We start from the raw sequence: 13729 nt of genomic DNA, 5'->3' as shown, positions 1-13729 counted from the left end.
TACTTAGCCTTGTGCAAGTAGCATGGGGCATCATTATCCGAGTATGTTGGTTGTTATCAATTAGAAAGGATCTTCATTCTTTGAGTATTTTGGTTGTTATCAAATAGAAAGTAGCCACAGTTACTTGCTTTACATTTACACTGGTTGTTTGCTTTATTCGATTTACATATATGAATTGTGACTTGCCTCATTATATACATACGTCAAAACTAGTGTATTGGTCACCAACATACATGTTGATCAAATCTATTTTTATGCATGCTACAAGTTTACTATTTGATTGCTTGTGAAGATTGAAGACTCATCACTTAGATCATACATTTAGGATACTTTAACGAATGTTGTGTGGACGTAATTGTTTGTATTTTATTGCGAACAAGTTGTATTTCTGATTATTGAATGAAATAAACAAGTTGAGTAAATATTGTCACTTTAAAAGTGTCACCGCGTTCTTGAGCAATCCGTTGCACCTCGGCATGTTCTGCCGCCTTTGTTCGGGGTGTGACATAGCACATCTTTGACCATGTTTTTAGATGCCTAACACATCTTTGACTATGTGTTTTGAGGTCTAACACATCGTTGACTATGTGTTTTGAGGTACAACACAACGTTAACTATGTCGTAGCTAACTTGTCAGAAAGACTACCTGTTGGGTTTTAACAAGATTATCAAAGTCATATAAACCCATTTATATGAAAAACCCAGCGGATTAATTAGTTTAAAATCTTGTTATATTGATTAATATAAAACCTGTTTTATGACAAACTGAAATTTTTTTTCTTATCCTTTCAGACACTCATTACGACTTGACTCAAATTTTCGGGACGAAAATTCTTTAACATGGGAATGATGTGACAATCGTCAATTTCAGGTTAACTCCGTTAACTCAACTCCGTCAATTCAAACTTAAGATCATTGAATCTATAACGCACACTTCATTACATTTAAACTAGGGTTTAAATGACGCTTAACACTTACTACATGTGTAGTCTTTCGGGATTTGCACCGAAACGCAAACGAGTTGACGCAAATGATTGATGAATAAACGAAAAACGTCAAAACAGTAATTATGTGATAATTATGTGTTAGACTTATGTGTTACGTGATAACATGGTTATGAACATTAACTCAAGATGTAAACTAGTTAGTTAAGTTAGAAAAACAACAATTGAAAGTAGAGGGACTTGAGTGTAACTTGTATGTTTATAAATATATCCTTAACAATCAACCCTAACTCATTATTATTAACCCCACAAGTCCGATCGGCCCCTCCCTCCCTTGCTCCTTGGCTGCCGTCCACTATACACACACCTACAACCCTAAATTCAAGCTTTTGATTGAAGAACTAGGTGCTAGGAAGGTATAATTGATCATCCTTTACATCCTTGTTACTTGATTTTGATGTTTAATGGGTTAATTGAAAACCCTAGCTTGACCGATTTCATGTATGTATAGTTAATATGATTTGTTGTTGATTGGATAATGATTTGATAACTAGATTGAATGTTGTTGCATGTTAATTGTTGTGTCTATGGTTTGAGTTCAAACAAAAACCCTAATCATGTATGTAATGGGTAATTGATGTGCATGGATGGTGTTTATGGAGTCTAGAATGTTATATGAATGCATGATAGTTCATAGATTGTTAATATGTTGAGTTTGGATGCAAACAGTTTCTGGACAGAATGTGTATTTGATGTTTAAGTGACTGTAACGAAGTGTAAACATGAAAATTGGTTGAGATTATTAATACTACAGTAAACTAGGTTGAGTCTAGTTTCTAAAGAATATAAACTTGTAATTTTTGGACAAGTAGAAGTTAACTTTTATGATTTTACAAAAACGTTGTGCAAAACTGAACTGTTAGACCTGCTGTTAGGTTGTTTTGTAAATGTTATATCTCATGAACTACGAGACCAATTGGGTTGGTTCCACTTCTGGAAGTTGACTCATTGAGTTAGGAACCTAACCCAAGTGGTCTTGCATTTATTGGATTTTTCGTTTAACGGGAATTGTAAATAACATTCTGTTGCGCATGAATTTGACTGTTATGAGTTTGCTGTAATGATTTGATGATTGTGAGAAAACTTTGTGGAATAAAAATATAATAAAATATGTTCTGGAAACCTAAGACATATATGCTTCTGTGATGATTTTTGGTAAATTAATTGAGATGCTATAATCGGTGAAATAGTACAATCTTTCTAGTAGGATTTCTGTCTCGGTGAAACTAGCTGCTGAGTTGTGTGAAAATGCATGAAACATGATACTTGCTATATAATTGTTATGTTTTGACCAAAATACCATTGCGGGGAATAACTGCTAATTGATTGTCATAATTTGACCAAATTGCCCTTATGGGGAATAGTTGCTAGTTAATTGTTATGTGTTGACCAAATTGCCCTTACGGGGAAAAATTGCTAGTGATGTACTTTATGAATACATGACACGTATATGATTGCTTACACATGTAATGTGTCACAAATACACTTGTTAAAGTCACACACGATTTACAAACGAAACACGAAACATGTTATGTGCATAGGTATTATGTGCCGGGTCTAGAGACTCGATAATATTCCGACACTTAGAAAAATCTCCTTGTTGCTTTAGAACGCTAGAGAGAGTTTTTCGGTAATGCGCATCTTGGTGATTTAAATTGGGAAATTCTTCGCAAACAGTGAGTTTCACTTTCCCCTCTTTTAAACTGTTTTAAACGCTTTTCACTTGGGGGAGATAACATACTCCGATAAACGCATTTAAGATTTTGTTAGTAAATTATATATCACTTGTAAAGGCTAAGTGGCAAACGAAACATTTGAAGTCCTACACATCGAACCGGTTAATATTTTGAATAGCGAGTCACTGTTGAGTAGTACTACTGGGTTTGACAAACCCCACCCAATGCTAAACTCGACTGGAGGTCGAGCGGGTGTAATTTTGGCTAACACGTACCATGGTCTGGAGGACCTGGTGACAAGGCACTTAATAAACGAGTCAGCTTCGGTGTCGAACACTTAGTAATACTTGTTGTATAGACTAGCTACCTATCGATATATAATTGACATAACACTATCTGGTAACGCAAAACGCTGTAACGCAAAACGCTGAACGCAAAACGCTGTAGCGCTGTAACGCTGTAACGCAAAACGCTGAACGCAAACGCTAAACGATTTATTTTTATATAACTTGTGAACTCACCAACCTTGTGTTGACACTTTTAGTATGTTATTCTCAGGTAGCCGAGGCGGGAGCGCGGTTTAGGAACATGCATTGATTGAAAACGCTTTTGTTATGCAAACTTATTTTTAACGGTTACCATAGGTTTTAAGTCGTCTTGCGTGACGCAACTTTTGGATTAAAGGTTTTTACGCTTCCGCATTTATTTACTCGTAAACGTTTTCATGGTTTTGAAACTTTGTTTTATGGTTTGATTATAACTGATGATTCCGATCCTGTTAGTTCACACCCTCTGACGGTAAAACTCCGTTAGTGGATTTTGAGGGTGTGACATGTTTTATATGTAAAACCCAAGTCTCAGATCCATATACGAATTTGCGTGCATACAAAAACTACATCCATAGGGGGTTTATGTAATACAACCTTTCAAGATGCAAGAAAGATGAAGGAGATGACGGTTTGAATAGCAAGCCTTCAATGGATAAGTGCCTCAAGCTTGTATACCCAGCGAGCTCCAACAAACACCTTGGTTGCTAGGGTCCTAACACTTAATGCAAGAACAAACCCTTTTGTTCTTTTTCTTCTTGTTGTTCTCGGCTCCTAATGGAGGGAAAAGGAAGAAGAGATGTGTGTGTTTGAGAGAGAGTGTAGAGATTATTCACCCAAGAATGATCTCTTCTATCCCTCTCTTGCGTGTCTTGAAAGAAAGAAAAGGAGGAGAGAAGAGGGAAGAGGTTTTTCCCACCCAAAATTCAAATCCCTTTTTATTACTTACAATATATTTACTTATAATGTTTATGTTATAAACATAACATAAGTAACATGCAATATGTCATTTAACCAATTTAAATAACATCTCTCTAAATATAAATTGTCCATATAATTTATTTAACACACAAATGCAAATATTTAGAACACCCAATTTCCAAATATTATAAGTGTTGATAATCATTACTTAGATCATATCTAATAATAATTATCGTGGCATTTTTCTAGCTTGTTATTGGGTATGACCCGACTTGGATCAATACTTACTAGCCACATCAACTCTAATGTGTGTCTTGGACAGATCGATTCCTACAATCTCCCACTTGCACAAGATACATAGAAGATTGATACAAGTAGCAAATACCGCCTAACAACGGTTTACTACCCCTAATAAGTATGACGAAGTGCCATTTAATAACATCATCCCCTTCAAGTCCCTTACTTGAAATGATTCAGGTGAATCTATCATTTATCCTTTTGCCACAAATGTCATGTTAAATTCAGAGACACAGAGTGATCATTCTCTGTTGATTTAACTTTTCAGGCCTTAGACATTTAACTCTCAACGAATAAGAGGGACAAATCCCCTATTGACTACTTACGTCTCTCACTATCACCTTGTATTATACTTGAGCTCATCCTTATGTATTGACATGTTTCAGAGCAGCGAAGAACTAAGTCAAAGTATAATAGTCGATGAATATCAAGACCCAATATGTATCTCAGGTCGGAGGATACTATGATATTCGCCTTTACTCAAATTTACTTATGATCACAAATCACAAGGATTCCATGCAGTAAAATTTGAGGGCGGGTCAATCCAATATTTATCCCATAATATCGATGAACCTTGGCAGTAAACCCTTTGCTATATTCATACCTTATGAATATCTACCAATCCAAGTTCATAATAGTCTTACTTTCATATTTGTTCCCACAAGTATGATCGACTACGGACGTTTAGAATAATCTATTTATTCACGGATTTAAACATGCTAAAATGGAACATAACTCAAGAACATGACTATAACCAAAATCATATGATTGAGTTAAAACAAAATTGTTCCGATATCCAAAGACAAATATTTGATCAAATCCAATCACTAGAATATCGAAGTCCTAAGGCGCAAGTATGACCCTCATGCTTTAGCCTTTCAAGGAGCTTCGTGAGTGGATCCGCAATGTTTTGATCAGTGTGAACTTTGCGAATACATATCTTTTCCTTTTCAAATTCATCCCTTATGTAGTTGAATCTCCGCTCAATATGCCTAGTCTTTTGATGTGCACGGGGTTCCTTGATTTGAGCAATCGCACCCTCGTTGTCACAAAAGATTTCTAGAGGGTCCTGAATGGTACAGACTACCCCTAGATCGGCAATGAACTTTCTGATCCACGCAGCTTCTTGAGCTGCCATGGAGGCGGCGATGTATTCCGATTCAGTGGTGGACAAGGCTACCACGTCTTGTTTTGCGCTCTTCCAAGAGACAGCACCATCATTTAGAATGAAGACATATCCCGATTGTGATCGGGAATCATCTCGATTAGTTTGGAAACTCCCATCCATGTAACCCTTTACAACGAGTTCCTCCTTACCAGAGCCATATATAAGAAACATATCCTTAGTCCTCCTAAGGTATTTCAATATGCTCTTAACTGCCATCCAATGGCTAGTTCCTGGATTTTGTTGGTATCGACTTGTCATGCTCAAAGCGCATGACACATCCGGTTTGGTGCAAATCATGGCATACATGATGGATCCTATAGCAGATGCATATGGGATTCCACTCATTTTGTCTTGTTCATCCTTTGAGCTTGGACATTGAGAAACACTCAACATTGTTCCTCTTTGAATAGGTACCAAATCTTTCTTAGAGTTTTCCATCTTGAACCTTTTCAAGATTTTGTCAATGTATGCACTTTGATTCAAACCTATCAACCGCCTTGATCTATCCCTATAGATCCTTATTCCCAGAATATAGGCGGCCTCACCAAGATCCTTGATAGAAAAACTGCTTCCAAGCCTGGCTTTTACACCTTCCAAGGTTGGAATGTCATTTCCAAATAGTAATATATCATCGACATATAATACCAGAAAGGTAATGATGCTCCCACTAGCTTTCTTATACACACAAGCTTCATCAGCGTTTTTGATGAATCCAAATTTCTTAACTTCATCATCAAAACGGTGATTCCAACTCCTAGATGCTTGTTTCAATCCATAGATTGATTTCTTCAACTTGTATACTTTATTAGGATGTTGTGGATAGACAAAACCTTCAGGCTGAACCATATAGACATCTTCTTCAAGGTGTCCATTTAGAAAAGCAGTTTTGACATCCATTTGCCATATCTCATAGTCATAATATGCAGCTATGGCAAACAATATCCTTATTAACATCGCCACGGGCGAGAAAGTTTCATCATAACCAACCCCTTGAGTTTGAGTGAAACCCTTTGCTACAAGTCTAGCTTTATAAGTATCCAAGTTTCCATGTATATCAGTTTTCTTCTTGAAAACCCACTTACTTCCAACCAGTTTGGAATTAAGAGGTGGAGCAACCAGGTCCCATACTTGGTTGTCATTCATGGATTGCATCTCAACGTTCATGGCTTCCAACCATTTATCACAATCAGATTGTGACATTTCATCTCGGTATGTGGTTGGTTTGTCGGAATCCACCACATAGCATCCATCCATGAAAAATCCATATCTTTCAGGTGAGGTGCTAATTCTACCAGATTTGCAAACGTTTTGTGTGGGTTGATCAACCAATTGATCATTATCAACAACCTCTTGTTGATCGCTAGTGTCAACCAAACGTGTATCGGCTTGTGGTTCTCGATCCTCCTTGAGTTCCATATTTCAATCAGTTCCTTCCATAAGGAACCTTCTTTCCAAGAACTTAGCCTTGTGAGCTATAAACACTTTATGCTCATTTGGATTATAGAAGTAATATCCCATCGAATCTTCGGGATATCCTACAAAGATACATTTAGTGGATCGGCTTTCAAGTTTGTCTGGGGTGTAGATTCTTAACATAAGCCTCACAGCCCATACTCTTAAATATGATATTGATGGAACCTTTCCATGCCATATTTCAAAAGGTGTCCTTTCCACTTTCTTGGTTGGTGCCATATTTAAAATGCGGGCAGTAGAGATCAGTGCGAAACCCCAAAATGATAGAGGTAATGTGCTTCTAGCCATCATGGATCGAACCATAGCTAATAAAGTTCGATTCCTCCTTTCAGACACACCATTATGTTGTGGTGTTCCAGGTGGAGTAAGTTTTGAGACAATCCCACAACTCCTAAGATGTTCTAGAAACGCATCATTGAGGTATTCACCTCCTCTATCGGAACGTAGTACTTTGATTGTTTTGTTGAGTTGATTTTGTACTTCATTTTGGAAGACTTTGAACATTTCAAAGGCTTCATTTTTGTGTCTTAACAAGAACACATACCCATAGCGACTATAATCGTCGGTAAAGGTAATGAAGTATCTTTCAACATTCCTTGTCATTGTCCTAAAAGGACCACATACATCCAAATGTATGATACCTAATAAGTCTTTCGCTCTTTCATTAGTTCCACTAAATGGTTCTTTGGTCATTTTTCCCAATAAACATGATTCGCATTCATCAAATGAATTATCACTTGATTTCAAAAGACCATTCTTTTGAAGTGTATGAATCCAATCCTTGTTTATGTGACCAAGGCGACAATCCCAATGAAAAGTTTTACTCAAATCCAATTTGAGTCTTTTGGTGCTTGCTTGGTACAACGAGTTATCAATGGATGTATTATCATGAACCAATTCATAAATGCCATTATACGACATTGCTTTAAAATAAAAGATATCATTCATGAATACATAAAAACCATTGTTTACAAACTTGAAATCATAACCAAATTGTCTTAGTCAAACTAGAAGAGTACAGAATGTTATTCAAAATAATTTCCAAACCATTTGGAAGCTTTAAAATAAATCTCCTTGGGCTTGGACGTCAACCTTTGCTCCATTGCCCATGAAGAGACTTATATCTCCTTTCTTGAAATCCTTTCTTCTTTTGAACCCCTGCAATGAATTGCAGATATGAGTTCCACATCCGGTATCCAATACCCATGTGTTAGAAGAAATAATATTAAGATCAATATGGATCATGAAAGTTGTACATGAGGTTTGCCCCGCATCCCTCTTAGCTTTCAACTCATTGAGATAGGTCGGACAATTTCTCATCCAGTAACCTATCTCACCACAACCAAAGCACGGATCTTCAGTGCTAACCTTTAGCTTCTTGAGTTTGGGTTCCGCCTTTGCCTTTCCTTTGAACCCCTTCTTGACTTGCCCCTTACCAACGGCAACCTTTGCCTTTGGTTTCGGGTGATGCCTCTGTTGGGTTTTAACAAGATTATCAAAGCTGTATAAACCCATTTATATGAAAAACGCAGTGGATTAATTTGTTTTAAATCTTGTTATATTGATAAATATAAAACCCGTTTTATATGTAAAACCCAAGCCCCGGATCCATATACGAATTACATGCATACCAAAACTATCAACCATAGGGGGTTTATGTAATACAACCTTTCAAGAGGCAAGAAGAGGAAGGAGATGACGGTTTGAATGGCTAGCCTTCAATGGAGAAGAGCCTCAAGCTTGTATACCCTCCAAGCCTTCAACAAACACCTTGCTTTCTAGGATTTGATGACTCTTGCACTTGAAAGATTAACCCTCTTGTGTTCTTCTTCCTTGAACCGATTTTGGAGAGAAGAGAGAGAGGAGAGAGATTACCAATTGCATGTAATGTGGTTGGTGTGTCATATGTTGTGTCCTAAGGTAGATAATAAATAAGAGCAATATTTCAAATAGATGGGTGGGAAATTTCTCCCCCAAAAGTGGGCTGGTTCTACCAGATATTATTTTCTCTTTCTTCCTGGAACAGACTAATACTCCATGTACTAGTCTCAGGACTAATACTCCATGTATTAGTTCACAGGACTAATACTTCATGTATTAGTCGCAGGTCTATTGAAACTTTGTGACATTTAACACTTTTAACATGTCATAAGTTTCATACAACATACCACAACCATTATCATATATATATTATTTAACCAACTTAAATAATATCATAAGATAACCGCTCTTAATAAATTATCCATATAATTTATCGATTCCTCAAGTGCAAGTATTTAGAAACCCATTTTCTAAATATCATGAGTGGTAATATTTACTTGTTAGATCATATCTACAATAAATATTATGGTGTTTGTCTAGCTTGTTATTGGGTATGACCCGACTTGGATCATAACGTACAAGCCACATCAACTCTAATATGTGTCTTAGGCAGACCGATTCCTACAGCCTCTTCTTCAAGCTACCCTCATTGATCGTAAGAACGGGTACAACCTTTTTACCCATGCCGGCTTCGGCTGTCTTAAGCATTGCGTGAAGCTCACCAATGCTTTTGTCCCATCCGTTCATGTTGTAGTTCATGACGAATGTCTCTAAACTTTTAGTTACGCCGTTCAAGATCAAATCCGTGGCTAACTCTTTTGAGACGGGACAGTTAAGCCGTTCAAGCCGATCAATGTGGCTTTTCATCTTAAGCACATAAGATGACACAGATTGGGTTTCTTCCATATGACATGCATGAAGTGCTCGAACCGTTTCGAAGCCCTCCACCCTTGCTTGAGTAAGGAAGATTTCCTGAAGTTGGGTTATCATGTTATACGCCCCATGATTCTCGAAATCCTTTTGGATCTCGAGAATCATTGTTCCCAACATGAGGCAAGAAACTTGCACCGAATCCTCGGTGTATTTTAGCTAATCCGCATAGGCATCCAAGTTGTTGACATCGGGTTCATCGGGAATACGATCATCTAAAATATAGGACTTCTTCTCTTGCTTGTGAACAATTCTCAAGTTTCGATACCAGTCCATAAAGTTGTTAAAGTTTAGACGATCCTTATCCAAAATGGATCTAAATGATACATTATGCACATAAGGGATGATAGCGTTAGGTGGATTGTTGATTGCGGCCATCTATAAAAGAATTTTAACAAAGTTCAATTTAGTATTTTCGATATCAATAAATTTTAATCGTTAATACCCTTTAATGTCTCTAAGACAATTAATGATTAAAATCTAGAATCCAATGTTTCATTCAAATAGTAGTTAGGTGACCTTTATCCTAATATTCAAATTAACAAGGTAGTCAACGTTTGACAATTGCAACCCTTTGCAACTTCTAGTTTTATGGGATCGGTTAAACATCATATGATTTGTTGGCATGTTTAATCCCATCAACACCTTTGAACGCCATGTGTCGGTGACCCTATTCACATGGTTTCCGAATCAAGTCGTCCTACTTACACACACGTGTGAGTTTACACATACAAGTGGTTAGGTGACCCTCATCTCACAAGTATTGTAAAACCACCTCAAGATCACAAGTTTTCTTAAATGTGGTTAGGTGACCTTTACCCCACATCAACTCTACAAGCGACTTAAGTGTCGTATAAAAGGATGGTGTTCAACTCGTTTTAAAAGGGATTTTAGTTTTCAAAATTCTAGATAAAACTATATATTGTACCTTCCATGTGCATGCATTCAAATGTATGGTACCTTTCAAATACAAAACACTTAGAAACCCAAAAAACAATTTTGTCTCCTATAAACCTTTTCAACAGCTCTCACTTTTCCTAGTTTTAAAATTTTTTCTTGTTCTAGCCGATAGTTAATGTCCACACTAAGACAACTTGTGGAGTTAGTGATGCAAATCAAAGGTGATCTTGACTTTAGAAAGATAACATTGCGTTTCAAAGTTGACAAACTAATAAACAAATAAACCTGGCTTTGTTTCGTCCATTCCATATCAAAATTCAAATGGAACTACAGTGGTCTATGGATCCCATTTTCTTCGTCACATTAAAGTTACTTTCACGATAAGAAATTATTTATAACATTTAGAAAATCCAAAAAGGTCAAAGTCAATGAGTTGTATTAATTACCGTTTGTAGTTGAATCCCTCAAAGCTCAAGTATAAAACACCATGGGATATCTTGAGAAGGTATTACAAGACACCATGGAATTCCTTAAAGCTCCTATGCTTATCCTTGTGGTATTTAGTCTCACCATTTGTAGTGTTACCAATGCTCCAATTAAAGGTGGTTATTGGCCTTCATGGGCTCAAGATAGTTTTCCACCATCCAATATTAACACCACTTTGTTCACTCATGTTTATTATGCTTTCCTTTCCCCTAACCAAAACACATTCCAATTCGACAATATCGATGCGACAACAGCTTCCACTCTAAATAGCTTCACCACCACCCTTCACAGAAAGAACCCTAATATCAAGACATTGTTTCCCATCGGAGGCGGTTCATTTGGCACAGATGTGTTTTCCAACATGGCCTCAAGCTCAGGCTCGAGGGCAAGTTTCATCCGTTCCACTATACAAGTGGCACGGAAGTATGGCTTTGATGGGGCTGACTTGGATTGGGAATATCCTCAAACCCAAACCGATATGGACAACCTTGGCCTCTTGCTTGGCGAGTGGCGTGCGGCGGTCAACCAAGAAGCCAAGTCAACGGGTAAGCCACGGCTTCTTCTATCAGCCGCCACTAATTATATGCCATAAATCACGTTTGATGAAGTTTGTGATTATCCTGTGGCATCCATAAACAATAATTTGGATTGGATAAATGCAATGTGTTATGATTATTACGGGCCATGGACTCCCGACGCAACTGCCCCCCCAGCCGCGCTATATGATCCAAGTGGCGATGGCCTTAGCACAAGTGACGGGCTACAATCCTGGATCAGCGCTGGGATCCAAAGACAAAAGTTAGTGATGGGGTTGCCGTTATATGGTTGGACGTGGAAACTAAAGGATCCATCTGTACATGGTATCGGGGCTCCGGCTCTGGGTATAGGACCATGAAATGATGGATCATTTCTTTACTCAGAAGTGCAACAATTCAATGCCCAAAATAATGCTAAGGTGGTGTATGACACATCAACCGTATCTTATTATTCTTTTGCAGGAACCTCTTGGGTTGGATATGACGATGTCAACTCAATACAGAAAAAGGTACAATATGCACGGTCACTTAACATAGGGGGGTATTTCTTTTGGACAGTTGTTGGCGATCAAGGATGGAAAATCTCACGACTAGGTACACATTCGGTTTTATTGTTTTTATATGTTTAATCAATCATAAGATGAAATGTTAACTGAATGGTCTTTTATATCCATGGTTGCAGCTTCCTAGACATGGACTTGAAAACTAACAGGACAAGTGGACTGGAGTAGTGAAATATGATTAAAGATAATGTCTATCTTCTAATAATTCTCAATATTTCAGTTTGCTTGTAAAGTTTGACGCATAAATAAATACACAACCAAGTTGGTAAGGTGTAACAAAGTTAAGTATACATACAAAAAGAGTGTCTTCTCTGTTTCCCGCAATTTTTCTAATAGGCGAAAATGGAAGTATGTCATTTTCCTTAAGAAATTGATAAGGCTTTAAGAGACTAATCCAAGTACTATTATAGCCTTCGTCCAGAACCATGTTGCTGATCGATTTTAGTGTCATCAATATTATTTAAGTGTAATTGGATTGGCTTGTTACCACTTGAATTATCATATACATCAGTCAGACGTATGTGTATTTCTTAGGGGTAGATACATGGATTTCCAAGGGGCCACTACCTATTTAGTGGGGGGTTAGGGGGAAACGCTCCTGGGAGCTTGGTCCAAGGGGAGGCAATTCATCAGATTAATAAGATAAACGGTTTCTTATTGTAAATTCACCAGATTTTAAAATTTCTAAGATATTTGTACCATTTATAACACAAATTAGGATAGTGTCATGCGTAACACACGGTTGAAAAATATAAAAAACGTCAAACATTCATATATGATTTACATAATGATCATTATAATTTTATAAATTAAAATGTGTTACCTAACGAATGATTAATTGCATATTTTCTAAAATACATAGATCAGTAAGAATAATTTGTATTTGTATTTTAAAATAAACCAAAATAGAAATTTGTGAATCTATACATGTTAAGGAAAAGATAATGTTAGCATCAAATCATCTTAGTTCAGTTGGTAAGCTACAAACATTTTATGAGCAAGGTAATGAGTTTGATTCTCGTCAACAACATAATTTTTATTCTAACAATTTTTATTAACCCATAATAGATAAGGAAGTGGAATTTATTAAATTGTAAAATTGTATACTTGGTGTTCTATGTGGAGTACCTAGTTGAATGTCATGTGGATAATAAGTCTTCTTTAATATAGTTAGATGGGAAGGATCTCTTAAATTTTAAGAGATCCCAAAAAAATTAGGGTAAAATGGTGTTTAACTTACCAATTCCATCTTAACTTCCATTTATAAGAATAAATACAACATTGATCCTCAACTTTATAACTTCTTGTTAATTTAAAAATATTTGCACATTTAACCTCTTATTCAAAAACAATGACCCCCATGATTATTTAACGACCAAAACTTTTTCACATGTTAACATTTTTTAAAACATATTACACCATAAAACAAATAATTTTATCTCAAAATTTAACATGTTACGTTATTACCAGTTAGGATCGACAACATGTCGGGTCAGGCGAGCTCAGATCATGTGTAAGACTAGATAATGGTTGGAAAGGGTCGATACAAAAAAAAGGGTTAACTCGGTTCAGATTGGGTTGGTACAGTTTCGAGTTGAAAGGGGCTAGGTCAGAATGCTTTCAAGTCA

At 36.7% G+C, this 13729-nt stretch overlaps 1 pseudogene across 1 annotated transcript; it reads left to right on the top strand.

Moving 5' to 3' along the window:
• The first annotated feature begins 10850 nt into the window (after nt 1-10850).
• LOC143613377 (class V chitinase CHIT5a-like) lies at nt 10851-12667 on the top strand (annotated as a pseudogene). Its single transcript, XR_013150108.1, has 2 exons — nt 10851-12132; nt 12221-12667. The product of XR_013150108.1 is annotated as a class V chitinase CHIT5a-like (transcript).
• The last annotated feature ends 1062 nt before the right edge of the window (nt 12668-13729 follow it).

The sequence above is a fragment of the Bidens hawaiensis genome, unplaced genomic scaffold (genome assembly GCF_021521415.1).
Source record: "Bidens hawaiensis isolate Kalapana, Puna unplaced genomic scaffold, B.hawaiensis_p1.1 tig00037194_1, whole genome shotgun sequence".
Taxonomy (NCBI): Eukaryota; Viridiplantae; Streptophyta; class Magnoliopsida; order Asterales; family Asteraceae; genus Bidens; species Bidens hawaiensis.
This window is presented reverse-complemented; position numbering and strand designations above follow the sequence as displayed.